This window comes from Microcebus murinus, chromosome 6, assembly GCF_040939455.1.
Source record: "Microcebus murinus isolate Inina chromosome 6, M.murinus_Inina_mat1.0, whole genome shotgun sequence".
In the NCBI taxonomy this organism is placed as follows: domain Eukaryota; kingdom Metazoa; phylum Chordata; class Mammalia; order Primates; family Cheirogaleidae; genus Microcebus; species Microcebus murinus.
In genome coordinates this window covers 57344046-57359590 of record NC_134109.1, presented here as the reverse complement: position 1 = coordinate 57359590, position 15545 = coordinate 57344046, and the positions used below count along the sequence as shown (strand labels likewise).

At 34.3% G+C, this 15545-nt stretch overlaps 1 non-coding gene across 1 annotated transcript; it reads right to left on the bottom strand.

Moving 5' to 3' along the window:
• Window positions 1–5140: 5140 nt before the first annotated feature.
• LOC142871669 (U6 spliceosomal RNA) lies at window positions 5141–5249 on the bottom strand. Its single transcript, XR_012919897.1, has one exon. It is a non-coding gene; the product is annotated as a U6 spliceosomal RNA (small nuclear RNA).
• Window positions 5250–15545: the final 10296 nt, after the last annotated feature.

The window sequence follows — 15545 nt, the reverse complement described above, 5'->3', positions numbered from 1 at the left end:
AAAATGTGTCAGTGTTACTTCTTTGAAGAATTATTCTTTACTTAAATGTGTAAACTGATTGCTAAATTCTTAGTATGTTACTATCTTATCACTATGCAAAATTTGACTTGCTTTTTATATCTTTTCCTAAACTGTGGACATATTATAGAGAGTAATTCTATATTTTTATTTGGGTGACACAGAAAAACGTGAATATGTAATCTTGGCTGTCAAATAAAAATGAGGAAAAACTTTTGAAATCAGAAGTTTCCTTTCAGTTAAAAATCTCAGTTATATCACAATAATCATTTGTTTCTGCTTTTATTAAAATTGCAACAACCTTTTCAAGAAATACAGTTATATCATGGGATGAAGTTTAAATATTGCAGATATATTATCTTTAAGTTTTAGGAGAGTTGTCCAGGCCCATATTGGACTTTTTAAAGAACTAGTCGCCTAAATCATACATAGTTCTGTGTCATGTTATTTTGTTTTCTTACAGATGACAAGAAAATTAATAAAAGTTACTTTAATTCATAGCATACTAATACCTTAAACCCTATGTTCCTAGCATACACCATTTCACTTCCTACTCTATATTTTCATTATTTAATTCACTTGCCACTTTTAACCTTGTACTGAGTCAAATCTACCTTCACTTGTTTAAATCCAATTCGTCCTTCAAAAACACTTATATGCCACCCCCTACATGAAGCTTTTTCTAATTCTCCACCCCCACCCTACCACCAAGTTGTAGTTAATCTGTCTTCTGTGTGCCTTATAGCTCTTTCTTCATCTCTCTATTAGGGTGATTATTAATTTTTCTCTGGTTTCAGTATTCCTGTGTTATCTCCCATTAGATTGCAAGCTTCTGGAGATCAGAGATTCAGTCTTGTTCATATTTCTTTGCACAGGTAAATACTTGATGAATAATCATTCCTATTTAATGATGAAACCTAATTTTCAAACTATTTTAATTTTCTAAACGTTTGTGTGACATATCTTTCTAAAAATATGACATTGTTACATTAAAATGTCAATATCCTTTCCTACATCAGTGGTATTAAAATATACTTTGTTGAAATATCTAGCACCTTGCACATTGCCAGATGAAACATTTTGCTTACCTGAAGACTATAACTTTTTAACCATAATCAATTTAAAGTAGAGGATTGTTGGGGGGGGGTTGTTGTTGCTGTTGTTTGTTTTTTCATTTTGTTGTTGTTTGCTTTTTTGTTTTGACTTGGTTTGTTTTTTTAAAATCAGAACCTCTTGTATAGCTGTTAAATTTTGTCCCATACGGTCCAAAGTTTGACATTTCACTCTGTGCTAAAGTGAAGACATGGTTTTATTTTATTGTCTACAAAGTTTATGCAAAATTTCCAGATCACAAAATAGGCCATATAATTCTCATTGAACAAGATTAATAATTAAATTGCTTTCTAGAACCATGTGTATCCAAATTCAGGCAAGGAGAAGGAGAATGCAAGCAATGTATAAACCCATGTGATGTGCTGGATGCCCTCTGATGTTGCTGCATCTACTTTAAGTCACGATTCCAAATTCAGTGGGGCCTCATTTCCTAAAAGTAACCAAAGTTTTCTGAATTTTTATCGCTTTGATATACTTCCTTGAGATTTTGTTTTCTGTTTACATATTATTCTTTCAATACCCAAGCTATATTTGAAGATATTTACAAGCAAAAATAAATTGTTCATGAACATTACCCACCAAGGTACAGTTTCAAAAATTAATATTTACTTACTAATTTGACTTTGTGTGTACTTTAGTCTCCACCAATTTTCATGGGGTAACTTGTTGAATGAAGATCCCAAAGCTTAAAAAAGTGCATACCATTCTTCAATAAATAGGTCAATTGGATCAAAGTCGTTGTGAAACATTCAAGGAGAGAATATTCACTGCATTTTACTTGTATGACCATGACATTAACACACTGAAAAACCTTTAAGTTCCTTAAAGAAGATTTTCTTGTCATAAATCTGTCCTGACTGTGTCTAATCAAATTACATTTTACAGTATAGTGTGTCTTTCTCCAAAATGATTCCTAGTATGTACCTCACACACAAAGTTAACTGTCTTGGTTATAATTGATTGCCAGCAAGGTGATTCACTTTCATTAACTGTACTTTGTAATTTTCTAGGAAATATAGCTTCCTTACTCATGAAGGAACAGTAAACCCAAATTCCTAGTCCTGTTTACTATGTTAAAAAATTAAAATTTTCTTAAGGAAAAGTGTTCAAATGCTGGCATATGGCCAAATGAATCATATTTGTCTTAAAGTAGCAAAAAGGTTAAGATACTATGTTCCTACTTAATTTTTCTTGAAATTTATCAGAGAAAAATGAAAATTCTGTATAGATTCTTAGCTTTTTTCCTTTAACATCTAAAGTTCTCTTAATAATTTTTTACTTAGAATTATATTTTGAATTCTCTGATCTCCCATCTCTTTGAAACCACTTAATTAAACACATCACCCGCTTATGGAACTTTCACATTCATGAAAAATGAGAACAGAAGAATTAAAGAATTTTTATAACATGACATAAGCAGGCATTTTCAGAGCTAGAAAATGTGTACCCATCCCTAAGCTCTTCAGGTTGTCAGCCATACTGCTTCCCTATCTGCCGCTGTTAAGAGCTGAAACTTGTGCCATCATGGTTAATGTTTTGACAGATTTTATCACAAACCTTGCTGTTGTAAATTTGCCTTGAGCCAAAATTTAACATGTTGTAAGCTCAGAAACAGTTTTACTGTTGGTGATCCAGAAAAAGAAATAAATCAATTATGCCCTTTTGAATGATAGCAATATAGAGTTTAACTCCTTAAAAGTTATACATTACTTAAAATTTAGGAGAAATTCTCATTCTCTATGTTCAAGGCCACTCAATTGTCAATAAAATCACACATAAATACTTCTATGCCTATTGCAAGGAAGAATATACCAGAGGAAATATTATGGGGCTTATATATGCTCACTAAATTTTATAACCAAAATATCCCTTTTTTAAATGAAAAAATCATTTGCCCTAATATATGGAGTAAAAAATGTAAACCCTCAACACACGAATAAGTGATTTCATAGTAAAAGCTATGGAAGAGCCACTTTGTTTCCAAATAATTTATCAGAGTGCTCTTTAGTGCGAATCTATTTTATGGTGCCTGTCATCTATTATTTTATAACTACTTAGACTATTTTATTAAACATGCTCCCAATCATTGCTATTCCTAACAGCCTGTAGACCTAGATTTTTTTCTCTCTAAAACATTTTCAATGACCATGACCATTAATATTTACTCATAAATGCGTTTGTACACAGGCTCAACCATAGCACATCAGCGAAGACAAAAAGAGTTGTTACCCAGTTCTTTACCCTAGAATAAATCAAATCAACAAATATTTATTGAGTGTCTACTATGTGCAAATAGCCCTGCGCTGGTCAGCTTTTAAAAGCCATCCAATTTTTCACATTGACAAATCACAGCATTATTATTTCAAGCATTGCAGAAGCCGCTGCCATGTCCTTAAGGTGACGAAGCACATGAGGACTCTGCAATTACTTGGGGTAAAGAAAAAGAAGGAAGAGGAAGCTAATTTACAGCATGAAAAGAGGAGAAAGAGTGCTCTAAAATATCATCAGCAATGGACTGCATCATGTATGTATATGTTTATGAGTTTATGTATATGAGTGTATACTATGTATGTATGTGTATATTTACACATATACACACAAAGAGAAGATTGAATGAATTTGAAATTAATAGCCCTTTTAAGGTGCCATGGTAATAGGCATTTGCATTTAAGTTCAGAGTTTTGCTTTAAAAATAGGCTTAATATTTTAGCTAGTATTAAATCCTATGGTACCACAAAACCAAAATGTATCATGGTATAATAGGGAGTCCCATGTTCTAAAACCTGGCTTGCCATGAAGTCTATTATGAGATGGCCTCATCAATCAGTAGATTTATAATAAAAGAAGTGATGTAACCTATTTAAAAGGTCATTTTAAGGATTCTAATTGGTATTGGGAACTAAATAAAAACTACCAGTAACAGGCCAAACTTGAGTACTTTATTAGCCTATACTATTCTGTGCATTTCATGTTGTTAATCTGTAAAAAATAATATACTATCCATATTGATAAATTTTATTGTCTTGGTGAGGTATAAAATGGAGACTGGTATCAATTTCTAGCTTTGCCAAATAGAATTAATCCTGGCTGCTTTTCATAGAAGGTAGGTATATATGTTGGCCATAGAAGATACTGGCATTGACATTCTCACAAGGTGTCAACTTAAAAATATTTTTTAAGGAGAACTAATTTTTAAATATTAATTTTGGCCTCACATTAGGAGGCTAAGTTTAATTTCTACAGAAAATCACAACAGACTCTTTAAATAATGTTTTAAAACAGTAGCTTTTTCTTTCCTAAAATGCCTGAAGTTAATTTCTCAGTTTTTGTGTAGGGAAAAAAACTTAACGGCTCTATTCAACGTTTATGCTTCTCTTATGAAATTGTTCATTATTAAGATCATCTTAAAGCAAAGGTATCTGATTATAATTTATTTTCAAAGCCTACCCTCATTGCTTGGTGTAAATTTTGGATTTCTTCTCACGTACAGTCTTTCTCTTCTTGGTAAAATCATCCTATTAGCCTTCTTAAAAGTAGTGAGCACTTTCAGTGTGTGACTATATACATTGGTTTGATATCTTTCATTTATTTTCTTCATGTATTGCAATTAATGCCTTTGGATATATTCTAAATAAAATTTCACTTGAATGATTCGAATCTAATGTTTATGTTCATGAATAAATATTATCTTTAGAATTGTTTCTAATTCTCACCTCATCTTTCTTCATCTTTTGACCAAAATTCCCAATACTGAGACCCTCTTACCTAGGACCTAGCCTGGATTCACCTGCCCCCTTGTGGTGTTCCTCTCGGAAAAGTTAATTGATTTGTGAAATTTGGAAAAGTTAATTGGTTTCTGATTTTTAGATTTTGTATTACATAGCCTGAGAAGAGAAACCTCATTACCCTTGTCTAGCAGTCTAGAATCAGAAGTGTTTTCTCTGTTAGTCACTGGCTACCATAAAAAGATGAAAGATATATATATGTATATATATATATATTTTTTTTTTTTAAAACGGAACACTTCATGAATTTGTGTGCTGTTCTTGCACGGGGCAATGCTAATCTTCTCTGTATCATTCCAATTTTAGTATACATGCTATGTATGATGTAAGAATTATTTTTTAATACATAATTCAGAGCATAAGAAAGAAATTGGACACTATAAAAAAAGAAGCTTAGAAAAAAATGATACACTTAATTTTATTAGAATCAATATGACCTGCAGATTGATAAACTAAAGAGATGTTGCAAAAGTTCTCATAAAGCAACTAAAATCAAGTTTATTCTATGTCAATATCTTCTTTGTCTAGTGAGTAGAAAAGAGAGATGACTTTTATTCTACTTTATTTAAATTTTAAATAGATTTCCTAAAGCTTTTATCAGGGATGAATTTATAAACATCAAAAATAAATTAAATCTTGTATAATGTATAGTCATATAGTCAGATATATTTGATGATTGACACAATAGATTTTTGTTTTCTTCTCTCAAGAAGGAATTCCTTCTTCATGTGCCACAGGACTAATTTTTACCCCTTCAATGGAAGTCAATAGAATTTGCACATGGAAAAGGGAAATATATGTTCAATGAGCAAATTTACCTAGCCACAAATGCAGAGACATTTTGCAACAATGAGGGCATAGGAATTAGGCTTCTAGTTAATGAAGAATAATATAAATATAAAAGAAAGGGAAAAGGGAAAGAAAAGCACTATTTACACAAACTATTTGTCTTTCTTAGAAGGAGATCGATTAATAAACTATTACTGTCAGCAAAATCCCAGGTAAAATGTTAAAGATCTACTTTTCAGTCTGTTAACTGTGAAATATTTCTGGCAGAAAAGAGTTGTCTCTTTCCATGGTGTTGTGCCTCCCACCCTCAACTCCCACCAAAGCCTGGTGGGACTGAGTAATGGTAATATTCTGTGTCATTCTAAACGTCATGTCGTCTCACCTGAGATCTAGAAGAAGCAACAGTATGCAGGCTTTAATAACGCTATTTGTAGGCCAACTCCCAAATTTCTAGTATCTGCCACTCGTTGGCAGTTTCTCTTAATTTGTAACAGTTGACCTACTAACAGGTTCCCAGAAACACAGGTTCAAATTTTGGCAGGCTTACCTCACCTCTTTGTCCTTCCAAAGTACATAAATGCTAAACTGTTCACAGTGAGGAAGAGAAAGTCATTCCAACTAGACTTTTAAAACCAAGACCCTATCTGTTCCCTACCGCGTTACTGCCATTCTCTCCAAAGGAATAAAGTTTTGTCAGTGTGCCCTTGGCATAATTTCTCTAGCCTGGATTAAACACAGGTGACTGAGAGTCTGCCTTATCTCAACAGGGCATTAGTCACTCTATAAAAGTTAAATTTATTATGAAATGCTTTGTTTGTGTTAACATATATCTTCTCTGGGAAGTTGGAAACAAAGGCATGTCCTCTGCGACTCTATAAGGGGAAAACACATCCTCCTTTGGAATTTAACCTTAATTTGAACCAAGATCTGTGAAAGAAAAGTACTTTAGTGTATTGTTCCCTTGCTCCACCCTTCTATCCCCTTATCTAAATGGAGTTACTGTTGCTTTGTGTTTTGTTAACTCTTCTAATTCCAAACCTTGGAATTAGATAATTTATCTTTGGAAAGAAATATATTAAAATAATTGTGGCAAAAAATTTTACTTTGCTTTTAAGAATGAGTGGTTTTATATAATATATTAATTCTGATATCCTTAAAGTTAAGTTCATGGCCAGTTTATAGTTATACATCTTCATTGTTCATTCTGTTGTTTAAAGGTACATCATAAAGAATATTTTTTATTTCCTAAAACTTAAATTTTCTTTTTTTTTTTTTTTGAGCCAGAGTCTCGCTCTGTCACCTAGCTAGACTGCAGTGGCATTGTCGTGGCTCTTGCAACCTCAAACTCCGGGGCTCAAGCGATCCTCCTGCCTCAGCCTCCCAAGTAGCTGGGACTACAGGCATGTGCCACCATGCCCAGCTAATTTTTTTTTTTTTCTATTTTTTTGTAGAGACATCTCACCCTTGCTCAGGCTGGTCTCAAACTCCTGACCTCAAGCATTCCTCCCTCCTCAACTTCCCAGGTGTGAGCCACCGTGCCCAGCCTCCTAAAACTTTTATTTCCTGCAAATCTTCTCTAAGATTCTCTCACTAGCAAACATTGTCATCTATACATACTTGGCACTCTATTAGAAGTAAAGAATAATTACAATTAAGAAAAGTTTACATTAGGAATGATAATGAGGTACTATTTGAAAGACCAAGTTTCCACCTCTGTTTTCTTTCAGTCTGCTGGCAAAGTCTCTGTAATGCTTCCTACTATCTAACACCCAGTGATGCTCTGGTGCTCCTTTTCAAAAGCAAAAGCAGAACCTCTATTATTGTTGCCCCTTATAAACAACAGCCTAGTTGTTTATAAGTATCAAGGAAAGTATGTGAAAAGGAAAATATTTTAATTTGACATTAAAAAACACTGCTTATATAAATGTTTAATGTTTCTTTAATATCATCTACCAACAAACTTGTAATCATCCAAATGATTTTCCTTTATTGACTTTTGTTACATTGAAGAAAAATCACAAATAAATTCAAGTATAAGCTTAGGTATTCATTTGTTCTAAAAAAGGAACATGATCTTAAAATGTACTTGTATTCAATGCCTCTCAAAATAACTATCCTCAGTATTATTAAATTGAAAATTTCTTAGCAAAAAAAGAAAAAAATTCAAAGCAAAACATTTACAGATTCCTTTGGTGACATAGTTCCTTATCTCATATTTCATTTAAACAATAATATTGAAATTAGTTTGATAGGCATATTTTTTAATATGAAGTATATACAAAATACATTTAGGAAATTAAGACCTTTATCACAAGTAACATCAAATCAGGATATCATTGTTCCCCATCTCATCCCCACCGGTATATATTTGTTCCACTCCAGCCAGCCCTCATATGATGATCATTGAAACTTAGTCTCTGCGACATGTTAGCACTTGATTATATACTATCATTGTTATTTAAATTCTTATCAAAGCATGGGAATCAAAGAAATAAAAAAATAACCTCCTAATATGTAATAGGTTTTTTCTTGGAAATTATAAACTCACTTGGAGCAATAATGGCTGATAATTTCAATTATTTATCTCTTAGATTTTAAGTCCTTGGTTCTCTTGAACTTTGTACTGCATACTAATTTGATACAAATTTTCTTAAAAGATAACAGCCCTATGCTTTTTGTTGCCTTACTAAATGCTGTCCCCAAATTTTTCCAAGTATGATTTTGGATGATTATCTTCACGGCATATATAGATGCCTATGTAGTTATACCATTCATTGATGGTCCCACCGTAAGATAGTCATAAGAAGACCTTTCACAGGAATAAAATGGTCAAAATAATAGATGAACAAGACAATGAGAGAAGTGAAGATAGGTAAATATAAGGTTGAAAAGGCAGATACTAACCAGAACCAAAGAAAAGAATGAAAGATGTGGGCTTTGTAGGATGATGGGAAGAAACAATTTCACAATAAGGGAGCAAAGGAAGAGAAAAAACCAAAGATGACTCCAAACTGTTACATATATCAATAACTGTTAAATTTCAAAGATGAAAGGATATGGCAAAACAGTTAGAATAATAAAATACTGAGCTTCTTTATTGACCATGAGCAATAATACTTAACCATGGGCTGCATGACAAAACCATGTTACTAGACAAAATCATGTCAGAAAAAGTAGAAATAAAAAATACTAAGTTTGTTCATGGATGGTATTTTATTGATTATTATTTATCTTCAAATCTCACAGGAGACACTTAAAACATTTAGCTAAATCTAAATAGTTCTTACCTAGTGAAATCTCAATATGATAGAGTTGCAAGAAGTATGGATAAGAAACTATGGCAGTGGGTGAAGGTTAGGGGACAAGAGGACCAACTGTAAAACATCTAAGCCTTATTAATAATAAGTTTGTGATTTACAAATAATGTACAGTATAAGGAAAGTAAAAGTAATATTCTCAGGGGAAACATTTCTATTCTGATTATATTTGGAAGTCCTCAGCAAAGTTTATGTTCTGATCACATTTAAAAATGTTTAGGATTATTTCTAAAATTATATCTTGCAGGGAGGATTGAATGAGATAATCAGAAGAAATTTATTGTTTGTATTTATTAATAATTCAGGCATTACCATAGCCAGTGCGAGGGATACAAAGTTGCAAAGACAGTCTCTGACCTCATAGAAATCATGATCCAGAGAGAATTCATATAGCTTTAAATAATTATAATACAGTATAGTAGGTGCTATGATAGAGGTAGATGCAGAACAAGTGAAAAGGCATTTTGACCTGCCTATGAGAGTAAGGAAGACTTCCAAAAGGAGAAAAGATTTAATAAGGAATTTCATATCGTATAGCATAATTGTTAAATATAGCAATGGATTTTTCCTGGGTTTTAGTGAATACTTGCATTCCATTTATACAAGCTCAATAATATTAATCCTTCCAGCAAGAACCTTAGTAGTTGAAGGAGGGTCATAGCTATACCTTTGCATTATGAATGTCTTCAAATCCAATTCTTCTATTCCTTTTTTCTACTCTGGAGCTTCACAGTCTCAATTGCCAAGTACACCTAGATGAAAGTTTCTCTTTCCTTCCTCTCCTGTCTTTCTGATAACTTCTTTTTATATCTCTAGCCATATCTCAATTGATTCAAATATTTTATTATCCACACATTATCTTTCTAATGTTAACAATTACCTACTGTATAAACTCCAAATCTCTTAGAGCATTTAAAGCCCTCCAGACTTTTGTTCCAGCCTACTTTCTCAGCTTTATCTTCCTGTGACCTCCTCTTTCATGCTTCAGTGTCACCTATATGCACCCTGAACTTTCTGGCTTCCAATCCCTCATACTGTTACCTCTACCTGGAATTGTCCCCTCCCTGCAATCTCATATCTAAATCCTATCTGATATTTATGGTCTTGTTCAGTTGCCATATTCCCTATAAAAACCTTTTTGATCTTTCCACACCTAGATAACTGTTCTTCTCAACTCTTAGTATATGTGCCTCCCTATACCATTCATTCATTCATATATTCACTCATTCATTCAACAAACCTGTAATGAGCACCTACTATGTGCCAGAAACTGAAGCCATTTTCTCTTTTTCCTATTGTTATTCATGTTTTATCTCATCACTCCTACCAGACTATAATTTCTCTGAGATTAAGGATCATCTTTTATAACTCTATAAGTATGTATTACAATGCTTTATACATAGTAAGTGTTCAACAAATGTGTTGTATCTATTAATGAATAAATTAATCTCAAATGGAGATTCATCCCCGATATTCAATAAGGCAAAGATGGCACCCAAACCTTTTATCCTTCTTTCTGTGAATTTGCCTTCTATCATTATCTGCAAGAATACTATTTGACACTTTCTTGTCTTAAATGTTTTACAATGGTATTTTTAAAAATGGTATTTAGCTTTCTTTTATTTATTCTCTTAAACTCTTCCCTGTCCTCAGCTCCATCCATTCCATTGATTCTGCAAGTTATAGTATTAATCAAATCCTGCCACTTTGTCTCCATTACTACTCACTTGGCTGATGACCTTTATAAACTTCCTTCTAAAAAGATTTAATCAACCCCACTGTCTTCCTTCTTTCTCCATCTGTATTACATATATTACCTTTGAATATAGATTCAGGTTATATTCCTTTTCAAATTTCTCCCTTTCCAGTAGACATTTAAAAATTGTTTTATACTAAAACATTTTTGTTTCTTTCCCAATCCTCTTCTATTTGCAACAATCTTTAACTTAAAATGCCATTCTAGAACATTCTACCTCTTCATTTCCACCAGCATGGTGGACTACCCAGTTTAAAATCCATTTTCAGGAGAGTTTTTTGATTAATCTAGATTTGTATTTCACTGCCCTTAGTTCCTATAATGTTGTTCAACTACTATATTTTAATAATTTGAATCAAATATGTATATATCCAACTTACCTCTTTAAAAGAGTACTCCACTATGGACATTTTCTCATTCAAACTCTATAAACTCCGGTAGGAATCCTGTATACTGATCTGTGTTCTAAGCGTGAAGGTTTGCTCTTCATGATGATGTTAATCTGTGGTTGTCGGCCCTTTAGGTAAAACAAACATACTAAATGGTACTAAAATCTTCAACTCTTCTAGAATTATAAAATATAACCAGATGATCTTTGTAGACTAATCAAAGTTTACAGAAAAATTAATGCTACCACAACTTTGACCTCAAATATATGCCAACCTATAAAATATGGGTAAGATGATGAATTTGAGGCTAAAGCACAGATAATTAAGAGGACCTCATAGGAATCACTAATACTTGATGGGTAGGGACTCAGGTTTAGAATATAATAAGGAAATGTCTTCTGCTCCTGGCTATAACAGAGTTACTAGATCATATTAATTCACTCACTAAGAAGAACTACAAAACTTGGACAAAATACAAAGCAAAACAAAACAAAATCAGAAAGCTCTGGAGAACCACCAGTGCAGCCGGGACCTGAGGGACCAATATCCTGGAGAGAAGGAAAACACGTTGAAGTGAATCCTGCATTCACAGCTGTGTTTTCCCCTTGGGAAGTTGGCTGATTCAAGGCTTGGGGCCTAGAGGTATACCAAATACAGCATTTATGAGTTGAGACCAACATTCTATGTGCAATTTTTCCTCAAGGCATTTTCTGATTTCTATATATATATATATATATATATATATTTTTTTTTTTTTTTGAGACAGAGTCTCGCTTTGTTGTCCAGGCTAGAGTGAGTGCCATGGCGTCAGCCTAGCTCACAGCAACCTCAAACTCCTGAATTCAAGTGATCTTTCTGGCTCAGCTCCCAAGTAGCTGGGACTACAGGCATGTACCGCCATTCCTGCCTAATTTTTTCTATATATATTAGTTGGCCAATTAATTTCTTTCTATTTATAGTAGAGACAGGGTCTTGCTCTTGCTCAGGCTGGTTTTGAACTCCTGACCTTGAGTAATCCGCCCACCTTGGCCTCCCAGAGTGCTAGGATTACAGGTATGAGCCACTGCACCCGGCCCATTTTCTGATTTCTAATAGGCTATACTCAAGACATAGAGAAACCAAGTAAAAAACACTAAGAATGAAACTCTAAGGAGAGTATTTGCCAGTCTCATGATTCTGAGGAGACAAAAATTGTAGTGCAAATCTCACCAAAAAGGAGAGACTCAGCTTTTGATTCAGAATCTGGAAAAGCTATGCTGTAGAAGTATGGCCAAATTGTAAGTAATCCAGCCTCAACTATGCCAAGGTGGCCTTCCCAAACTCCAAAAAAGTTTAAAATCTTGGTAGAGGAAGCTAAAACTCCCACTCTTTTCATACACAATATTTATCATTCCATTAAAAATTACTAGGCATACCAGAAAATAAAGCTAAATGACCAAAAAAAATCAAGACAAACAAAAAAACAGAACATAGAAACAGACCCACAAGTGAATCAGATACTACAGTTATCAAACACAGACTTTAAAATAATTATGATCAAATATATTCAATAATAAAATTGATTTTAAAATGGAAATTTTAAAAAATTAAGTGAAAATTCTAGAACTGAAAAATGTAAGAACTAAGTTAATAATTCAATAAATGATTTTTGTAGCAGATTAGACTCACCAGAAAAGTGGATCCAAGAACTGAAAGAGAGGCCAATGAAAAATATCCAAATTGAAGAAGAGAAAGAAAAAATGATGAAAAATCTACAAAACATTGTAAAAGGCATATGGGACACAGTAAAGGTTTAATGTTTGTAATTGGAGTTGCAGGACAAAAAATGCAGTACAATTAATATTTTTGAAGAGATATTGACCAAGAATTTTCAAAAATTGATGAACAATATCATGTCACTGAATCAAGAGATTTCAAAAACCTAAAAAAAAAAAAAAAATCACAAAACTAGGCACATTGTAGTGAAACTGCTAAAAAAAAAAAAATACAAACAGATAAATCTTAAAAGCAACCAGAGAGACAGCTCTACTTCCACTTAGGATATAGAAAACAACAGGGCAATGTCACACTTGCTTTAAGTATGAAGAAAAAAATGATTATGTACAAAATCTTAATTATTTAGCCCATCAGAGAGCTGAAGTCACAAGGCAACCAGGTGGGAAAGAGCCCCTCTGAGGAGGGGCTCTTGAGGAAAAATTGCACATAGAATGTTGGTCTCAACTGTCTGTAGTACTTTTCTCTGGATGTTAGCCCCTCCCATGTCATAGCTGCTTAATGCAATCCTGAACTCCATTTTTGGTTTCCTTAGCTCAATGTAACCACCAAAAACTCATAAATGACACATGAATTATCCCATTTCTGGCAGAGCATGGGAGAAAGGTGGTAGCCATAAAAGTAAGAAGAAAATAAAAAGCTAACAAAGCCTTAAAGGCAGTGGTGGACCAGTATAATAGGTCAGAATCCCTGAGAGCCCTAAAGCACAGGGGAGGGTTTGCCCACACTCACCAACACTCTTTCATGAGCCTCCACTGAGGACTCATGAGGAAGACTGGGAGTAGAGCAGGGACCTGAGAGAGTCTCCTTTCCAATGACATATTTGTGCAAGGTTTGAGAGTAGAACAGGAATGCCTGGAAAAGCCTATCCAAGTTCCAAGCCCCTTTGCAATGCAAAGTGGTGAATGGCCATGGGTAGGAACAGGTATGCACCTAGGAACAGGTTATAAAACCCATCTACACTTTGGGCCCTCCATTGATTTAAAGCAACCATCTCACCCCCTAGGCCCAGGCAAAGGTTGGTTAATACTTGGGAAGATGCAAGAAATTCATTCACAACTAAGACACCCACTAATACAAGGTAGAGTTTGGAGCAAGGGACGTGGAACCTGCTCTAGACCCTACACTGAATAAGGAGCAGACAGTCAGCCACTGGAGGAGGCTCGAGTGCACAGGGCTTGCCTAAAACTGAGAAGTGAGCAAGAGAGCTGGGAAACCCCACCCTGCCCCCATGAGGGCCCTGCATCTCCTTCTATTCTGCAGATATAGAGAAACTGCTGAAATCTGAGGGTGGAGCAGGGAAACTTAGGGAAAAAATTCTCCTATACTCCACACCTCACAGTAAGCACCAAGTAGTGGCAGTCCAGCCCACCAGGGGAGGAATTTCAAGTCTGTTGTACACTGAAGATAACTGTGACAACAACAAAACCCCATTCAACATAAATGCTGACTATGTTGACTCAAATCCCCACACTAATGGCCTGACAGAGGAAGAGGTATTCCAACTTTGGACATTTACCTCAGCCTCTACTGTTCTTTTATGCACAATATCTAGCATTTAATTTTTGTAAATGAGACACATTAAAAAGAAAAAAGACCCATATGAAAAGATAAAATAGCCAACAGAACTGAATCCAGAGATGACCCAGATGTTGGAACTACTGGAGACTCAAAATACAAAACAACAAAAACAGAATAAAAACACATATTATTTTCAAAATAGTAGGAATAAATCTGACAGCTGACTTCTCAGAGAAACATAAACCAAAAAAAAAAGTGAAATAGCATCTTTAAAGTGCTAAAAATAAAAAAAATCAACAATATGGAGTTAAGTGCCCAGCAAAAAGTGAGAGACTATCACAAGCAGAACTCCACTAAAAGAGATCCTAAACGAAGTTGATTCGACAAAAGGAAAATGATCATACATGGAATCATAATGATATAGGAAGGAATAAGAGCACCAGACAGGATAAATATATGACAAGCACATTAATATTGTTGTTTTTTTTTTGTGTGTGTGTGTGGAGACAGAGTGTCACTCGGCGTCCTGGGCAGAGTGCAGTGAGGGCGGGTCACCACAAGCTCCAGGTCCTGGGCTCAAGCAATCCTTCTGCCTCAGCCTCCCAGGTAGCTGGGACTACAGGCGCTTGCCTGGCTGTTTTGTTGGGTTTTGTGTAATTTTTTTGCCTGTTTTACTTTTTTTTTTTAGATTTGGAGACGGGGTCTGACTGTGCTCAGGCAGTGTTCAGGCTGGTGTCGAACCCCTGAAGCAGCAGCTATCCACCCTCCTAGGCCTCCCAGAAAGCTAGGATGACAGGCGTGAGCCACCGCACCCAAACTAACATTGGTTTTTAAAAATAAGATATATGAAATAAAAAGTACATTTAGTCCAAAACAGACATATCTATCATAATTGAAAGTCAAATGACCACAGGTAAGTGAATAAAGCACAAATTTGAGGGAAGTGTTTATCCAAGTGATCATCTAGTCTACCCTTGAATGTTCTGTGTTGGAAAGCTCACTATTTCTTGAGGTAACCTACTCAATCTATACTGGTGTTACAAATGTCTTCATATGGGCTGTAATCACTAATTCTCTAATGTCT